This window comes from Echeneis naucrates, chromosome 2 (assembly GCF_900963305.1).
Source record: "Echeneis naucrates chromosome 2, fEcheNa1.1, whole genome shotgun sequence".
Lineage (NCBI taxonomy): Eukaryota > Metazoa > Chordata > Actinopteri > Carangiformes > Echeneidae > Echeneis > Echeneis naucrates.
In genome coordinates, this window is record NC_042512.1 from 4248366 (window position 1) to 4265665 (window position 17300).

At 41.3% G+C, this 17300-nt stretch overlaps 1 long non-coding RNA gene and 5 other non-coding genes across 7 annotated transcripts; 3 read left to right on the plus strand and 3 right to left on the minus strand.

Annotated features, from left to right (window-relative positions):
* Positions 1-2567: 2567 nt before the first annotated feature.
* LOC115053122 (uncharacterized) lies at positions 2568-6022 on the minus strand. 2 transcript variants are annotated; one of them, XR_003841413.1, is made up of 6 exons: positions 5959-6022; positions 4961-5072; positions 4769-4879; positions 3458-3560; positions 2731-2898; positions 2568-2608 (listed from the first exon to the last, which is right to left on the minus strand). It is a non-coding gene; the product is annotated as an uncharacterized LOC115053122 (long non-coding RNA). The 2 variants fall into 2 exon arrangements; XR_003841414.1 differs by having other exon boundaries at positions 4961-5096; positions 5959-6016.
* A 4571-nt stretch (positions 6023-10593) lies between these two features.
* Positions 10594-10665, plus strand: trnaa-ugc (transfer RNA alanine (anticodon UGC)). Its single transcript has one exon. It is a non-coding gene; the product is annotated as a tRNA-Ala (tRNA).
* Positions 10666-12107: 1442 nt separating this feature from the next.
* trnak-cuu (transfer RNA lysine (anticodon CUU)) lies at positions 12108-12180 on the minus strand. Its single transcript has one exon. It is a non-coding gene; the product is annotated as a tRNA-Lys (tRNA).
* Positions 12181-13076: 896 nt separating this feature from the next.
* On the plus strand, positions 13077-13148 carry trnaw-cca (transfer RNA tryptophan (anticodon CCA)). Its single transcript has one exon. It is a non-coding gene; the product is annotated as a tRNA-Trp (tRNA).
* Positions 13149-13497: 349 nt separating this feature from the next.
* Positions 13498-13569, minus strand: trnae-cuc (transfer RNA glutamic acid (anticodon CUC)). Its single transcript has one exon. It is a non-coding gene; the product is annotated as a tRNA-Glu (tRNA).
* A 180-nt stretch (positions 13570-13749) lies between these two features.
* trnat-ugu (transfer RNA threonine (anticodon UGU)) lies at positions 13750-13823 on the plus strand. The gene has a single exon. It is a non-coding gene; the product is annotated as a tRNA-Thr (tRNA).
* Positions 13824-17300: the final 3477 nt, after the last annotated feature.

Below are 17300 nucleotides of genomic sequence, written 5' to 3' on the forward strand. Positions count from 1 at the left end.
CTGATATCGATGCCACACTCTGTCAGGTCTGATTCATAGAAGATCAGGTTTCCTTTCTGCAGCTGCTCAAAAGCCACTTTTCCCAGAGACTTAATCATCTTCCTGGTCTCTGGACTCCAGTGAGGATCTGACTCAGCTCCTCCATCGTACTTGACCTTCTTCAGTTTGGACTGAACCACCAGGAAGTGGATGTACATCTCAGTCAGGGTCTTGGGCAGCTCTCCTCCCTCTCTGGTCTTCAACACCTCCTCCAGAACTGTAGCAGTGATCCAGCAGAAGACTGGGATATGGCACATGATGTGGAGGCTTCGTGAGGTCTTGATGTGGGAGATGATCCTGCTGGCCTGCTCCTCATGTCTGAACCTCTTCCTGAAGTACTCCTCCTTCTGGAGGTCATTGAACCCTCTGACCTCTGTCACCATGTCAACACACTGAGGAGGGATCTGATTGGCTGCTGCAGGTCGTGTGGTTATCCAGAGGCGAGCAGAGGGAAGCAGTTTCCCCCTGATGAGGTTTGTCAGCAGCACGTCCACTGAGGTGGACTCTGTAGGATCAGTCAGGACCTCAGTGTTGTGGAAGTCCAGAGGAAGTCGACACTCATCCAGACCGTCAAAGATGAACACAACCTGGAAGTGATCAAAGCTGCACATTCCTGCTTCTTTGGTTTCAGTGAAGAAGAGATGAACAAGTTCCACCAAGCTGAACTTCTTCTCTTTCAGCACATTCAGCTCTCTGAAGGTGAAGGGGAATGTGAACTCTATGTCCTGGTTGGCTTTGTCTTCAGCCCAGTCCAGAGTGAACTTCTGTGTTAAGACGGTTTTCCCAATGCCAGCCACTCCCTTTGTCATCACTGTTCTGATTGGTTGGTCTCTTCCAGGTGGGGGTTTAAAGATGTCTTCTTGTCTGATGCTTGTTTCTGCTCTGTCCTGTTTCCTGGATGCTGTTTCAATCTGTCTGACCTCATGTTCCTCATTGACCTCTCCAGTCCCTCCCTCTGTGATGTAGAGCTCTGTGTAGATCTGATTCAGAAGGGTTGGGTTTCCTGCTTTAGAGATCCCCTCAAACACACACTGGAACTTCTTCTTCAGGCCAGATTTGAGTTTACGTTGACACACTCGAGCACGACTTTCTGAATGAACAAAGAACAGAAGAGATTTAAAAAAAAAAAAAAAAAAAAAAGGTTGATATTTACTTCTCCTAAGGAATAAGAATATGATCATATTTCTCTCAGTCTCCTCAGACTTTACTAAATATCTAATTGATTCATCATGTTAAATCCTCTTACTGCTCTGCAGACAGTCAGCCAGCTCCTCCTGCTTCATCCTCCTCAGGAAGTTCACTGTGATCTTCAGAAATGCCTCTCTGCTCCTCCTCTGCTCTTCATCCACCTCATCATCCTCATTCTTCATGAATTGTGGGTAATCTGGACTCAGACTCCTTTTGATTTTCTTCAGCTCGTTCTTCACAAAACAGACGATGTTCTCCTCCAGCAGCTGGAACACAATAACATCCTGTGTAAAGTTCACTCTCAGTATAAACTGATGGATCAAAGCATCAGATCATCAGTCAGCAGAGTTCAAGCTGCTGCCACGTCTCTTTCCAGAGCTACACAGAAAGATTCAGACCTGCTGACTTCACTAAACTAACTTCACTGGTGTAACTTACTAAGTTTGACTTTAGATTCTGACAACACAGAGATCCTGATCATCACATGAAGACCAAACTGATACAGCCCTTCAACACATCAACTTAGGAAGTGAAAATTCAGGGTATTAACTGTGACTGTGGCTGAAGATGGATCAGACCACCTGAACTAGTTCACTGATGAATTATATATCTTAATAATGGTTCATCCCATGCGTCAAGACATATGGCTGCCCCTCTGGGTTTGGTTCTGCCCGAGGTTTCTGCCTCTTAAAAGGATGTTTTTCCTTGCCACTGTCACCAAGTGCTTGCTCATCGGTGGATCTGTTACAGGGTCTCTGGATAGTTTTGTGGGGAGTTGGGTCTGGACCTGCTCTGTGTGTGGGGTGCCTTGGTGTGACTTTGGTGCTGTGTGGGTTAATCTGATGTGATTTGATTTTGATTTAATATGCTTATTCTCTGTCAGGTGACCTTGGAGGACCTGAAAGGCCCCATATAAATAAAATGTATCATTATTATTCCATCTTCAAACCCTGTAGAAACAGAGTCCATGGAGGTCCAGGACTGAATCTAATTTTGGTCTTTGTTATTAAGTCGCGGTTGAAATTATCTGGAAAACAACTAAAACTTTTTTTGAGAATTCATTGTAGAGGAACAAGAAGGAGCAGAAATGTTTTGTAAAAGTCTCCAACAGGCCATATTCATACAGAACATATCTGTTGAGGCTGATGGATTATTGCTCTGTGGTGAACTACAACTCCCAGTCCTCTCCCACTCTCTCCCACCCCAAACCTGTTCAATCCCAATTCAACTCCTGTCTGTCACAGAGTAAAGCTCTACTGGTCTAAAGAGTGCAGCTTCAAACTCAAGTCTTTGTTGGTGTCTGTTGTCGTCACTGGATGAACATTTACACACCATAAATATGGAGTCCAGGTCTGTGTGATGATGTTTGTCAGACTGAACTCTGAGGAGAAAAGACACAAACACACAGTTTGTTCCAGGAGTTTTCTATGAACAGCAGAGAAACTGATAGACAAGCTTTGATACCTTTAAGGAGTTCAACAACAACAAATGATCAGCTTTTACCTTTTTTCTTTGATAAAGTCATCCATAGACTGATCACTCTTCATGGACACACAGCTGGATACAGCAGACTGTTGTCCTCCCTTAAAGTTACGAGGATGACCCATAGACCAATCACTCTTCATGGACACACAGCTCAGTTCAGGAGAATCTGGTCTTGACTTCTGGTTGCTAGTAGAAACAGAGTTGACAGTAAAAGAATTAACAACCAAGAAAATGGGCAGAAAATTATCAGTTTAAAATAAATCAGCCAAGTTCATCCATCCAGCTTTCATTTGTATAGCCACAAATCATCCAGATCACTTTATTGTGCAATGTTTTTGTTCATTTTAATGACATTTACATATCACACTGACTGTTTGGATGTTTTTCATTTGACTAAAGTGAAGTGTTTTGCAAGTATTATTGACGTGCAAGTTGAATAATGATAATAATAATTAAAAAAAAAAAAAAAAAACAATAACAACAAAAATAACAGCCATGTCTGTAGATCCGAGTGTGAGTGTGGCAGATTGTTTGTCCTGTCTGTCTCTGTGTGTTGGTCCTGAGATGGACTGGCAAATATGAATAAATGAATCTCCACATTCTGGTTGAGATCCCAATGGAGACAAGGACAAAAAAGAAAACAGCTGGAGTAAAAAATGTAAGTGACAGTGAGAGTGAATAATGATGGAGCAGTGATCTGAGTGCTGAGGTCTGACAGATGGACAGTTAGAGATCCTCATCTCACCTCTGAGCTTTGGTCTGACTCTCATGTTCCCCACACAGAGTGGTTTTAGAGGGAGGGGCTCCCTCCTCTCTGTCCTCACACTGATTCATAGCTGAGCCTCCACCTTCACACAAACACAACAAAAAGTTTCATTAACACAGGATTTACATCAGAGGACACACTCATCATCATTACTGTCATTAACTTCAGCCTTTAACTCCCAACAACAAACTGTTTGACTTTTCTCTCTCTGTGTTGCTTTCAGTCAGATTCTGTTATAAACAGAGAGCATTCCTGATTCATGTTAATCCCGATCTTCAATGTTATACATTGGCATTAACACTAAATTTCAAGCAAACTCAGATCACCATTCACTTTTTACAGTGCAAGTTGAAGAATTATTGAACCTTGACACAGTTATGATCACCATAGCTTGGCACATTTTGAGGTCTAAAATTTAATGAAATATATTTTTGAGGGCCAAATCATTCCTTCAGAAGCCAAGTAAAAAAGAAAAAAAAACAACAGTTACAACTAAACCATTCTGACCTGTGTTAGGAATTGAAAGGCCACAGGAGGTGGTTCTCTCATCTGATATTCAGGATGCATCTTAAACATTTGTTTCTTTGACACATTATTTAAATCGTGTGCCTCCTCAACTTCACATAGAAATCAGTCTGATCTGTCAGTAACCTGCAAGTTCTAGAGAAATGCATCTCAGATCTGATGGTGCTTCTTCTCTCTGTCCACTAGATGGCGGTATCTGACTGTGGGATGTGTTGATGGAATTGTGATTTAATTAATGTCACCTTATAGATCGAACAATTCATAAAAACAAGGAGTCCCACTTCAATCAATGGCTTTACATAATCTGGAAATATATGAACTGTGGAATTAACAGTAAGAGTTCAATTCACTCAGCCGAGTTCATCCAAGATTTCAGGCCAGTTCTGACATGTTTGTTCTGTCATGGCTCAACGATAACACTCCATGCCAGTTCAAGGAAATCAACTTAAGCCTTGTCAAGAAAGTTAAGTTGATAAAAACTTCTGCTTCACTTTAGATTAATTTGTGGTGACCATTTAAATACCATTTAAATAAAATCTGGTTTTACTCTGGTTATTTAAAATATTGAGTTTACGAAGTCAAAGAATCTTACTTTATATCAGAACAAGAACAAAGCAAAGGAACTATTCACTACAAATTTCGGATAAAATACTAATACATTAGGTCTGTAAATAGGAAGAAAGGAAGGAAGGTAAGTAAACATGTCTACTGTTGTCAGCTCAGTGTGATCACAGTGATCCTGTTCAGACATTTACAGATTCTCACCTGCTGAACTCACTTGAAGTCAACAGTCACTTTCCAGCTTTATGTGTCAAAGAAACATGTGAAGGGAAGAAGCTGCTTGTTCTCCATCATCAGTCCTGGTGTCTGTTTGAGCTGAGGAAAAGTCAAATCCTTGTAACTTCAGGGTTCAATTAAAAAAAAAAAAACCTGTAGTGACATGAAAACCATTCTCACCTGTGTTAAAAACCAAATCAGTGCCAGAGGACTCTTTGGGATGGTGCTGTGATTCTGCAACAACACCTTTAAAGTCCCGACCCTCAACTCAGCAGACGAAGATGTAAATGTGCTGCAACAATGTCAATTTCTAAGTCTGAAATTTGAAATAACAGTAAGCACTAAACAAATCATTCAGAGCCAACAACAACTATGTCATTCTGAGTTCAACCAACAGATGGAGCCATCAGAAATCTGGATTTCTTCATTATTTCAATATTTAATTCTAATTTCTACTATTCATATAGCTTTGTAATTGTCAAAGAGGAAAAATATCATGTAATAAAGAATGATGCAAAAACAAGACAAAACATAAATGTCCAGGGGCAAGTGTTTCTTATTTTTTTGTATTTTGTTGTTTGCTTCAACTTTAAACCAACATCTCTTTTCATCATCACATTCTTCTCTACTGTCTTCAGTTTAGAAACTGTCCACTTCCATGTTTTTTGATTTTGTTATTCAAAAGCAACAGAGCTGAGACAATGTCTTCAGGAGACACAGACCTTGAATATTATGTGTATTCAATTAGTGTTCTCATGGATTGAAGTGATATACATGAGCCACCAATAATTTTTCTGAAAAAGTATTGTTGGCTCATCTTTGATCTGGAACAATGTGGAAAGATTACATGAATCTTCTACTGTCTGTCCACTAGATGGTGATAAACAATGTGGGAACATTTTACATTAAATCAGTCACAGTGTGGAGAAATCAAACAGTTTCTGCTGAACAAACTGGTCATATTAAAGTGCTGCCTTTGTTTCTTATTGTTTCTAAATGTATTGGAAGACAAATGAACCGAGGAAACTGAAGTCAAACTGAGTTCAGAGGCCTCTTAGCCAGCTGACCAGTTCTGAGGAACCTCCATCAATAAACTCAGAATACAATCAAACCAAAACAATTAACAAACACAATGTGATCACAGTGATCCTGTTGATCAGAAATATAAAGATTCTCACCTGCTGAACTCACTTCAGGTTGATTTGCACACATTCCAGCTTTGTGTGTTCAGAAAACATGTAGCTGCTCGTTCTTCACTTCCTCATTACTCAACCAGTTTTCTTCCTCCTTATAAGAAACAAACAGGATGTGAAGTTTTACTATCTGTCCACTACATGGTGATAACCAACACACCCTCATTTGCCCGGTTTGCATTTGGCTCAGTACTTTTTTTTTTTCGGAAAAATGTAATTATTGAAGAAGCTCAATTTTACTGAAGAGGAAACAATGATTGATCAAACTGACAAAAGAAAACACACATTATTTGAAAGCCCAAGTTCTGACCTCAGCAACTAAACGAAACAAGGTGAATGGCAGAAAGTCACTTTAGAAGAGAACACTGTTAGTCCTCAGCGACAGATTGTCGGGGAAATGAAAAAGAAGCAGTCTGATTTAAAGCCGCTGCCTAGAAATACATTACTGCTCACAACATTAGTGTGCGATGCTGCTGGAGGAGGAGAGGGGACCCTGCTGCTCTCTACACTTGATGATCTATCCCAATCACACAGAATAATAATCTGACTGATGTAGATCATGCAGGTTTCTGTTTATTTCTACAAACATCCTTATCAGAATTATAATTATTAAAGTGTACAGTGACATTTACTCAGGATAGAATTATATTCATTCTTATTAGAAAAAAAAATCTTTTATCACTTTGTCTATCTCCCTGTCTTTTTGTCATGTTCTTCAACTCTTCAACAGCCCATCTCAGTTAGTTACTCTTCTTTATATATCTGAGAAGGTAGCTGGTTGAAAATGATCATCATGGTCCCAGATATCAGCATCAAACTGTTAGTTTTCAACAAAAATGTATAAATATCAATTGCTAAAAAATAGGTTTTCAAAAGTTGTTGATCCAAACACAGTCTGAGCTCTCTGTGGAAAACTGAATATGACTTACAGTAAAATCTGATTCCAGAGCAGCTCTGAACTTTCTGTATCAGGTAGATCCTTCATCCTTTGATACTATCAGACATTACGGTCTGTTCTCAGCTCAGCTGGAGTTTTTCTCTGTTCGTCAAAGTGAACTCTGACCTCCATGTCTCAGTGTCTCAGTGTTACAGAAGTCCACTGTGAGTCTTCGTCCCTCCACAGTCCACAGGGACAAACTGACAGTGAAATAATAATAATGTTAACACTCACCGGCCTCAGCCTTCAGTTTCCCTGCTTCTGCTCCGACAGCTTCAAAATGGAGGCTGAACGTTTAACACTTCTCCTTTCAGCTGCTGCGGTTACTGGAAGTCACACGACCCTGTGTGTGTGTGTGTGTGTGTGTGTGTGTGTGTGTGTGTGTGTCTGTTTCCTCTGTTGTCAGTGTAACTGTCACATATTTCCCATTTAAGATGATGTAGCAGGAAGACGCAGCCTCACTGAGTCTCCATTTCAACTTGTGTCCAAAGTGAGGTCTTCAAACTATATACTGTTTTTAAACCTGACTGATAGGCCGAGTAATAAACAATCTGCATCATTCGTTATGCTCTTTCCTGAATGTTGTTGTCCCGTTCAGTCAAAAAAGGGAAGCGCTCACAAGCAGAAAGAAACATGGCGCCCCTTTTCCTATTGGTGGAAAAATGCACCACGTCAGCCAATCAAAAAATTATTAGGCAAGAAGCAACAGTTGGTTGCTAAGGAGAGGAGAAAGATGTTGGAGTGACAGCAGTAAAACGAAGGACAGAGATATCGACAGTGAGTTTTTAGATAAAAATAATAAATTGTGCAGCACCTCATTGTGAAATCTGATTGGTTTGTAAATATTTGTAGATAGATGTTCAAAGACCGCCTGAGACATTGCCTGAAATTTAATATCAATGGTTGTAAATAACTAAAGTTTTCAAAATTTATATTTACATTCTAAGTTATAAAAATGGTTTGTTAAACATGTCATGCAATAGCATGAGCATTAAGAAAGAAAAAGGAGAAAATAATATAATCTAAATAAAACATATGGTAGATAAGAATTATAATTTCAAAACAATAAAATTTTTCAGAATCCATGATTTCATCCATTTTTTTTCTTATGGTGTTATTTATATGTTGCTAACGTTGATGTTAAAACTGTGAAGAATATACAGCCAGAGTAAATAATACGAATTGGTCATTTGTGTTTATGTCTAGGTTGATTGTGCATTGATTGTGCAGACGAGTGAAGGTGAGACCTGTGTGTGTTTCTTCGTCCCTGTCATCTCACTATTTTCCTGTTTAAGGGCACAACAGCAGCATCCAGCTTCTCTGTCGGAGAGCAGTGAAGTTCTACAGATCCGTCCATTTCCTGAACTTTCAGAAGAGAAGATACCAAACAGCAGAATTTTTAATAACGTCTTTCTGATTCTGATCATCTCCGTTAGAGCATCATTGTGTAATTCAGTGTGTGTGCAGTTTGGGACACATTCATAAAACAGGGCAGAACCAGCAGATACATACATATACATCTCACTGCAGCACAATAAAGTCCTCTGTGAGTATTGTGTGTCCCACAGTGTACATGACATCTGAGCAGCAATACTTCCACCTGCTGGAGATTTATTGTTACTACAGCTGTAAAATAAATCTATCAGAACATGAACTCAGTCTGGAGAATCCAGAAGATTAATGACACACTTTGTCCTGCTGTTATGGCATCAAATCCAACTTTAGGTTTTCTATATATTAAACTCATGAGCACTGTTGGGAATCAAACAGAAAAGGACAAAGGACAAATGTTAATTGTAACATTCTGCCTGATACTACACTAACGATAGTTGAACAGGGGTGCAGATTATTGGACATATTATGTGAAGGGCTCATCCGGGATTTGAACCCGGGACCTCTCGCACCCAAAAAGCGAGAATCATACCCCATCCAAAATCACATGTGATTCAGATGTAAACACAAAGTCTGCCACACTGGTCACCTCCTGTCTGTAGGCAGACTCATCACCATGCTGGATGAGGCCAATGAAAGGAAAGACCTCCTTCGAGCCAGAGAAGAATCAGAGAATGTCTATCCTGGCCTGATGATTGTGTTAAGCAGCCTAAAGGGTGACAATATGTGTCCCATATGGGCTAGCGGTAAGGATTCCTGGTTTTCACCCTGGTGGCAACAATACATCAACCAGTTAGAACTGGATGTTGTTCATTAAAATGGGAAAATCACTTACTATTTGGAGAAATGTTAGAAGACATTCTCTTCGAAGAAGTTATGAGGAATGAAGTTTCTTTGAAAAGACTGAGAACTGAGGAAAGAACATCAGATGGAGACTAAAAGTTGTCCCCCTCAGAGAAAGTCTCACTGGATGATAAATGTGGTGTGTAACATTTTGAATGCCATTAAATTATCTGCTGAAAACAGCACCGACCACTAAATGACTGTTTCTCTTGACCAGATACAGCAGGTAAAAGTTGTAATACAGGAAGTGATGGTTTTCATCAGTTTGCTTTAATGATGAGCAGGAACTCCACTGAGAGTGAAGCACTGCTGGGGTAATTGGCAGTGATGGGATTCGAGTTTGGATGCTGCACACCGCACCCATTCCACCATGATTTCATCGCATTTTTAGCCATTTCTTGGGCAAAAAAATGTGCCCATATGTGTCCCAGTGGCCTAATGGCCAGGGATTGTGGGTTTGAGTCCCATCTGGGGTGGTGTACAGCAGAGTGGCGCAGCGGAAGCGTGCTGGGCCCATAACCCAGAGGTTGATGGATCGAAACCATCCTCTGCTAATGGCTTTTTAGCAACAGCTAGCTGTTCACTATCCAAAGTTTGTCGTATTTGAAGATGACATCATTACAATAGTAACGTAGTCTCACAAGACAGGTGCTTTGACCAGCTAAGCCACAGCAGCACTGCAACATTCATCTATATGCAGAGGATCTGGTGATGGAAGTGTAATGTGTATACAGTTGAGGTTGATGGTAAAGTGGTTTGTGAACCTGTTTGACTGCAGATGCGCATTTTCATTTGGACCCCAGGAAGAGTAGCTGCTGCCTCAGTGACAGCTAACGGGGATCCTAACAAGTGATAAACAATAAACAGACATTTCCAATCATCATCAAACTGGATTTAAAAAAATAAATAAATAAAAAAAAAATAGTCTCCAGATGTCTCCCATGACACTTGAGCCTGACAGCTAAATCAATTATCTGTCTGATGAAACCTTCTGGATGAGATGAGGACATTGATAATGCTGCCTGTCCTCACTAGCTCCTCCTCTGTGGTGACCCCCAAACAGGACACAACCTCAGTATCATGACAAGTCTCATGCTGCTGAACAATTAATGCTACAAGGATTCATTTCAGCTTCCCTTTAACAGATTGGATTCATACATTTATGAGAATTATCAAATTGTTGCAGAGTCAGAATGAATAGTCAATGGTGGAGGTCATGTCACAGTACTCACAGAATGAAACTCCTCCTTTGAAGCTGCTTTGAAGAATTTCCAACATCACATGTGATTCCGCTGAGCAGCTGAGAAAGTACAAAGTACAAAGTACTTTATGAACCAACATCAAAATGCTGGAAACACCGTGCTGTCGGGGGGCGCCGGTGTGTGTGTGTATGTGAATTCATGCACGTGAGTGGCATGCTAAAACTGCTAAAACTACCACACCATGTAGGGGATGTAGCTCAGTGGTAGAGCGCATGCTTTGCATGTATGAGGCCCCGGGTTCAATCCCCGGCATCTCCATTGCTGATAATGAAGCACATTGTCACAAGGGACATGTCATGGGCTCCAGTGGAGTGGTATTGGAGGGATCAGAGTGTTGGAGAGCAAAACTCTGTCCTGTGCTTCAGATACACTGTATCAGAAGCATTAATAATCAAATTATGATCATTAATAATCAGTCAATGAACGATCAATAAGCTACTCTGAATAGTGTTTAGATCTGAATCACATGTGATTTTGGAAATTCTTTGAAGCAGCTTCAAAGGAGGAGCTCTTCAGACTCTCATCACAATAAGTTTTGTGTCTTATTTGGCTCCATTTGGTGGAAGCTGTGATACTGACCTGGAACCCCTCCTCACCACGGCTTCCCAAAATAATTTTAATAAGGGTTTGGTCTAGACCTGCTCTATATGTACTTGACGTAACTTCATTATGATGTTTTGACGTGAGTTAAAAAAAGAGGCCAAAACAGTCAGCGTTTACTTTTAAGTGGACTTCAATGACTGTTGTTTTGTCATCACATGTACACTTGTGTTCACTTCGGTAATTTGGTAGGATGACTGCACAGGATAAATTGCTCCAAGCTGCGTGGATAATTGAGAGTTCAGGGTGTTGCACAAGATAAGTACTTCCTGTGCTTCATTATCAACGCTGGAGATGACGGGGATTGATGGCAGGGCCTCATACATGCAAAGCATGCACCCTACCACTGAGCTACATCCCCTGCATGGTGCACAACGCCCGCTGTTATGTTATGAATGACAGATGAATGACAGTGTGAAGTTTGCTGTCTGGTTGTGTTACTTGAAGGATCTTGACAAGACACTTGCCACAGTGAAGACGCCAGCTGAAGCCGTAATATAATGTCACATCAACGGCGTGGCCATTTGACTGCAGGTCAAGAGGTCCCCAGTTTAAATCTGGGTGCCCCCTGCCAAACCTGCATGTTTTCATACGCAAGCATGAACTCTGGTTGACTCCTTAATTTTGTAACCTCTGCCATGAATCCATACAAAAAAAAAACCAAAGACTTGCTGTGTTTAGTTCACTTGTTGTTGTATCTCGAAAGGGCTGAAGTCTTGTGGAGAAAGTGGGCATTGATCCCACTACCTCTCACATGCTAAGCAAGCACTCTACCATTTGAGCTAATTCCCCTGCCATGCCAACATGCAAGCTTTGAGAAAAGGCCCCTTTAACAATATCAACAGGTTTCAAAGCTTTTTCGAGAGAGTTCAAAATAATTCAATTTTTCAATCATCTGTATTTTTCAGTAAAAACACTTTCCCTGACCGGGAATCGTACCCTGGCCGCGGCGGTGATCCTAGCCACTAGACCACCAGGGAGCGTGTAGACAAAATACCTTTGTCTAGACTGCAGGTGGAAGTCTCAGTACTTTTTAACCTGCTCATAACCAGGCAGTGTTCTGCTGGGTAAGTTTGGGTCTAAAAAAAGAAACTGCTTATCGCCCAACGTGGGGCTCGAACCCACGACCCTGAGATTAAGAGTCTCATGCTCTACCGACTGAGCTAGCCGGGCTGCTAAAGCTGCAAAAAATGATCCTAAAAATTCCCAAAAAATACAGACTGTTTATTTTTATTTTGTTAGTGTGTTCGTACTTCACAAATCCAGCCACGTCTGAGTTAGCACAACTAGTTTCATTATAAATTCTGATGGCCAGCAAAACAAAACTCACAGATTCAAATTAAATCAGATTCATTCATATATATTGCCAAATCTTAACAAAGTTGAATCACACTGAGTAACAAAAGGTCGTTGTCTCGTTGGAGGGGATCATCGGCATAGGAGTGAAAATTAGTTCCACAACTGCCAACAACGATATGAAGTTTTTCCCCGATACCGTTATCAATATCTGTTAAAACAATTTTCCCTGACCGGGAATCGAACCCAGGCTCTGGCAGTAAGAGCGGTGAATCCTAGCGACTAGACCATCAGGGAGTGTGTGGTGAACACGGGACCTCTCGCCCCCGAAGCGAAAATTAGGAAGGTTAGGAAGGATACTAAATGTTGTAGTGTATGATCAATGCTCAGAAAACATTTGACAACATTTTAAATGCCATAAATGTCCTGCTGTCAATGGCTCGTTGGTCTAGGGGTATGATTCTCGCTTCGGGTGTGAGAGGTCAACATAGAACTCCCATCACATCGGAATTTGACGCCAGGGGAAACATTTGGGGGCATCAGATTTTTACAGAACAGCATCAACAACTAACATGCATACGTCACACTCTCACATTCACTTCAAATGGATGTGTACCTGGCTGCAGTATCTGGACAAGAGAAAAAGAAAATAAATATTCTCCTTCGAGCCAGATTTGAGCCAGCAACCGAAAGATTTTAACAACCAGCCTCTACAGTCCTCCGTTCTACCAACTAAGCTATCTCAAGGTTGTCACAGTTTTGCAAGTCCGTGCGACTCTGTGGCGCAATGGTAGCGCGTCTGACTCCAGATCAGAAGGTTGCGTGTTCAACTCACGTCAGGGTCAGATCATCTGTTTGCACCTTTTGGTAAACCCTCACATACTCTGTGGTGCAGCAGGAAGTGTTTTTCTGATGATCCATTTCATTTCTTCACATCACAGACAATTTTAGAATTCCAGGAGGACTATTGGATTATCATTCACAAGACATTAGAGAACTTCATTCACAGTTTGTTTTTCCACAGAGGAAGTGAAGTCACACACCACATGATGTTTCTCTTTCCTGCTCCTCGTTAATATAGTGGACAGTATCTCTGCCTGTCACACAGAAGACTTCAAACCTTCAAACTACTGATGCACCGATATGAAATTTTTTATGATATGTTGTTTTTTATCAATATCTGTTAAAAGCATTTTCCCTGACCGGGAATCGAACCCGGGCCGCGGCGGTGAGAGCGCCGAATCCTAGCCACTAGACCATCAGGGAGTGTGCAGACACTAAATGTTGTAGTGTGTGAGATTTTTGATGACTGAAAAGTTCTCCGCCTCAGAACATTTTAAATGCATTTTAATTTTGTGTGTAGCAGAAGGAAATTTGGTGACCACTTTTCACAGGTGACAAAAATTGTTAAGAATCATAACTCTGCATATACATGTACTTCAGAGTGGTGCTGTTGCTTAGCTGGTCAAAGCACCTGTCTTGTAAACAGGAGATCCTGGGTTCAAATCCCAGCAGTGCCTTGCGCCTAATGTTAGATGTTATAGATATAACAGACATTGACATGTAGAAATGTTGCTACACCATCCTTGGAAAATGGGAACGACCTGTACTTGTCCACGCTACACGTGTGAAGAAATGCAAATTTTGAGCCTCTGTGCCATCTAATCAGGCAGTCTTTGTGTATTGTGGACTCACTTTCATGGGCAAATATGTACCGACGAGGATGGGATTCCAACCCACGCGTGCAGAGCGCAATGGATTAGCAGTCCATCGCCTTAACCACTCGGATGTCAATGTCAGACGATCTGTGCTGTCAGATGATCTGTGATGTCAGATGATTAAAAAGACATTTTATACTGAATTGAACCCTTAATTCTTAATTTTTAATTCTGATTCATTTGTCTGTAGTTTCTGCATCGTTGTTCAGTCAGACCAACAGCAGGCTGCCATCCACAGTTCATCACTTTTATTTTCTCAACATGTCTCAACATGTCTCTGTGGTGCAATCGGTCAGCGTGTTCGGCTGTTATCTGAAAGGATGGTGGTTCAAGCCCACCCAGGGATGTTCTTTGTTTAAACCCCTTTGTGGACGGGATCTCTGCCTGTCTTGTGGAAGACTGGGATTTCCTGAATGTTAGAAACTCAGTGCTGCTTGCAGTATAAAACACAGCTGCTCTACATGAAAAGTGATACAACAGTGGTCACCTCCTGTCTGTAGGCAGCACTCTATGGTGGAGGTCATGAGAAAAAGTGGGAGGAGTCTTTGATCTCTGTGATGTCATTAGAACCTTTGTGACATCACAGAATATATAATAGGCATATAAAGTATGCCTTTCTTTGTTTGTGTACCAACAGCCTGAGCTCTGGTTCTAAACTACGATCTCTTAAAGTTAAATGTAAAATCAATTGAAGAGTACATTCAAACTTATACGTTGACTCGGGTAGTAATTTCTTCTCATGCTGTTTCTCCTTTGCTGCTGAAGCTGTTACATTTTCGGCGAAACGTACTCATCCTCTCCGTGGGCCTGCTTTAAGACCTCCAACTCCACTGGGTTGAAGTAAGTGGATCTCCATTGATGATGGCTTTTTATAGAGGTTGTGCATGCGTGCAACTCAACATGAACATGAACCAACTAAGATCAGCTGTTCTGGAACTGGATACTCAGATTTTCAAAGAGAAATTGGCAGCACTGATGCTGAGCTGCTTAAAGTGTCTGTCTTATAAACAGAACATCCTGCATCCAAACCCCAGCAGTGCTTCGCTCTCAGTGGAGTTCCTGCTCATCACCTCAACTAAGCAGAAAGTCATCTCTGCAGTTGTTCTCTGAAACATCTGTATCTGTATCGTAGAAGAAGTAAACATTTTACATTTTCTTGCAAAAGAAAAAAAAAAACACAGAAGCACACATTCACCATATAAGAAGTGGAGACGGTTTGGCTCAATCAGTGACATCCCTCGACACTGGAACCTCGAGCCAGCGCCTTTGATAAAGATCAGCTAACAGTCCTGTGGTTCCATGGTGTAATGGTTAGCACTTTGAATCCAGTGAGCCGAGTTCAAGTCTCGGTGGAACCTCTGTCTTCTGATTTAGTGGGATAGTGACTACATATAACAGTAACTCCACTCCACCCAAAACAGTGATCCACCCCTGAGCAGAGAGGATGCTTCATGAAACAGTTTCTCTTTTCACCTGCTGCAGCAGCTCAGAGCCTCTGTGGTTCAGTAAAGGTCCAAAGAGGATGTAGCTCAGTGGTAGAGGACATGCCATATTGTGAATGAAGCTCACAGGACAGTCATGGTCACATACTCTTCTCTCCTCCAAACCTTTGAGGTTTTTTTTACCCTGACCGAAAATCAAACCCGGGCTGCAGCAGTGAGAGCTGATCCAGCCACATGCAATGGTGGTATAGTGGGAAACATATTTTCATCAAAATTATGTTTTAACCATTGTTGGCAGGACTCAAACTTGCACGGGGAAAACCGAATGGATTTCAAGTCCATCGCCTTAACCACTCGGCCACAATCGCCAGAAGAGCTAACCCTTATTATATGGAGCTGTGTGAGGTTGGCTGGTTGTGTTATTTATAGTATCTTGTAAAGTGAAGCAACAGTAACTTTGTGGCTCATGCTGTGCTGCGGAGAAGGGAAATTGGTGTTTTAGCTGTCGCAGGAGCTCAGAAGCTGTCTGGTTAGCTAACGCTGCTAAAACTGCTAAAGCTAACACACCACACAGGGGATGTAGCTCAGTGGTAGAGCGCATGCTTTGCATGTATGAGGCCCCGGGTTGCATCTCCAGCATTGTTTTGTCATCACATGTACACTTGTGTTCACTTTGGTAATTTGGTAGGATGACTACACAGGATAAATTTCTCCAAGCTGCGTGGATAATTGAGAGATCAGGGTGTTGCACAAGATAAAGACTTCCTGTGCTTCATTATCAACAGGCTTCTGTGATTGGTCAAATGTTGGAAATGTTGGAGCTGGGGGAAGAATCCATGACGCTGATTGTCTGATGAATTTCGGACTTTGTGTACGTGATTGTGGCCTCCAACATTTCTCCAACACTTCTCCAACACTTCCCCGGACAATCCTTCTGCCTCCCCTGGAGGCGTGGGTTCAAATCCCACTACTGACAGAAGCTTCTTTTCTTTCACCTCTACTGCTGTAAGGTATGTTTGGGGACAAAGTTGTTTTATGTAGATAATACGTATTACATAACAACTAATTACACTTGGATGAATTAAAATGTAATTTTTTTACTTTAACAGTAAGTGAAAACACGAAGAACAAGTGTGCATGTGTAGACGTCCTCTTCCTCTGTGTCCTGGACAGTAAAAAGCAGATGAAGCAAAATAGGTGAGAACAGATGATGTTCAGTTGTTGAAATTTCTTTATTTGGACGATATGCTTTGACCATCAGGGGACAGTTTGTTCTGTAACATTGCTCACAGTGCTTAAACAAAAACCGTGTACCGGTACCGTGATGCATGTACTGATCCTTATTTGCACGTGCACAGTGTGATTATATATTTTTTTATTTTGGCAGGTGACCAATTGTCTGGTAGTTTGTTCTCTCAGGGGAATTAGCTCAAATGGTAGCTCAAACCACTTTACCATCAACCTCAGCTGCAGTATACACATTACACTTCAACAACTAATAACTCCACAATGAGACTGTGTGATGTCACTGGAGATCAAAGGTATTTCCTGTCTTTCATTGATTTCCAACATGATACAGATGCATATGTCACTCTTTCACGTTCGCTTCAAATGGCTGCTGGCTTAGTATGTATTAGTATCAGTAAGTCTTGTCTTGTAAACAGGAGATGTTGCATTCAAACCCCAGCAGTGCTTCACTCTCAGTGGAGTTCCTGCTCATCACTTCCTGTATTCCAGCTTTTGCTTGCAGTTTCTGGACAAGACAAAGTGGTTGTTGCTGTGTTGAGCAGATGGAAATGTGGTGACTGCTTTTCACAGGAGACAAACTTTGGGAAGA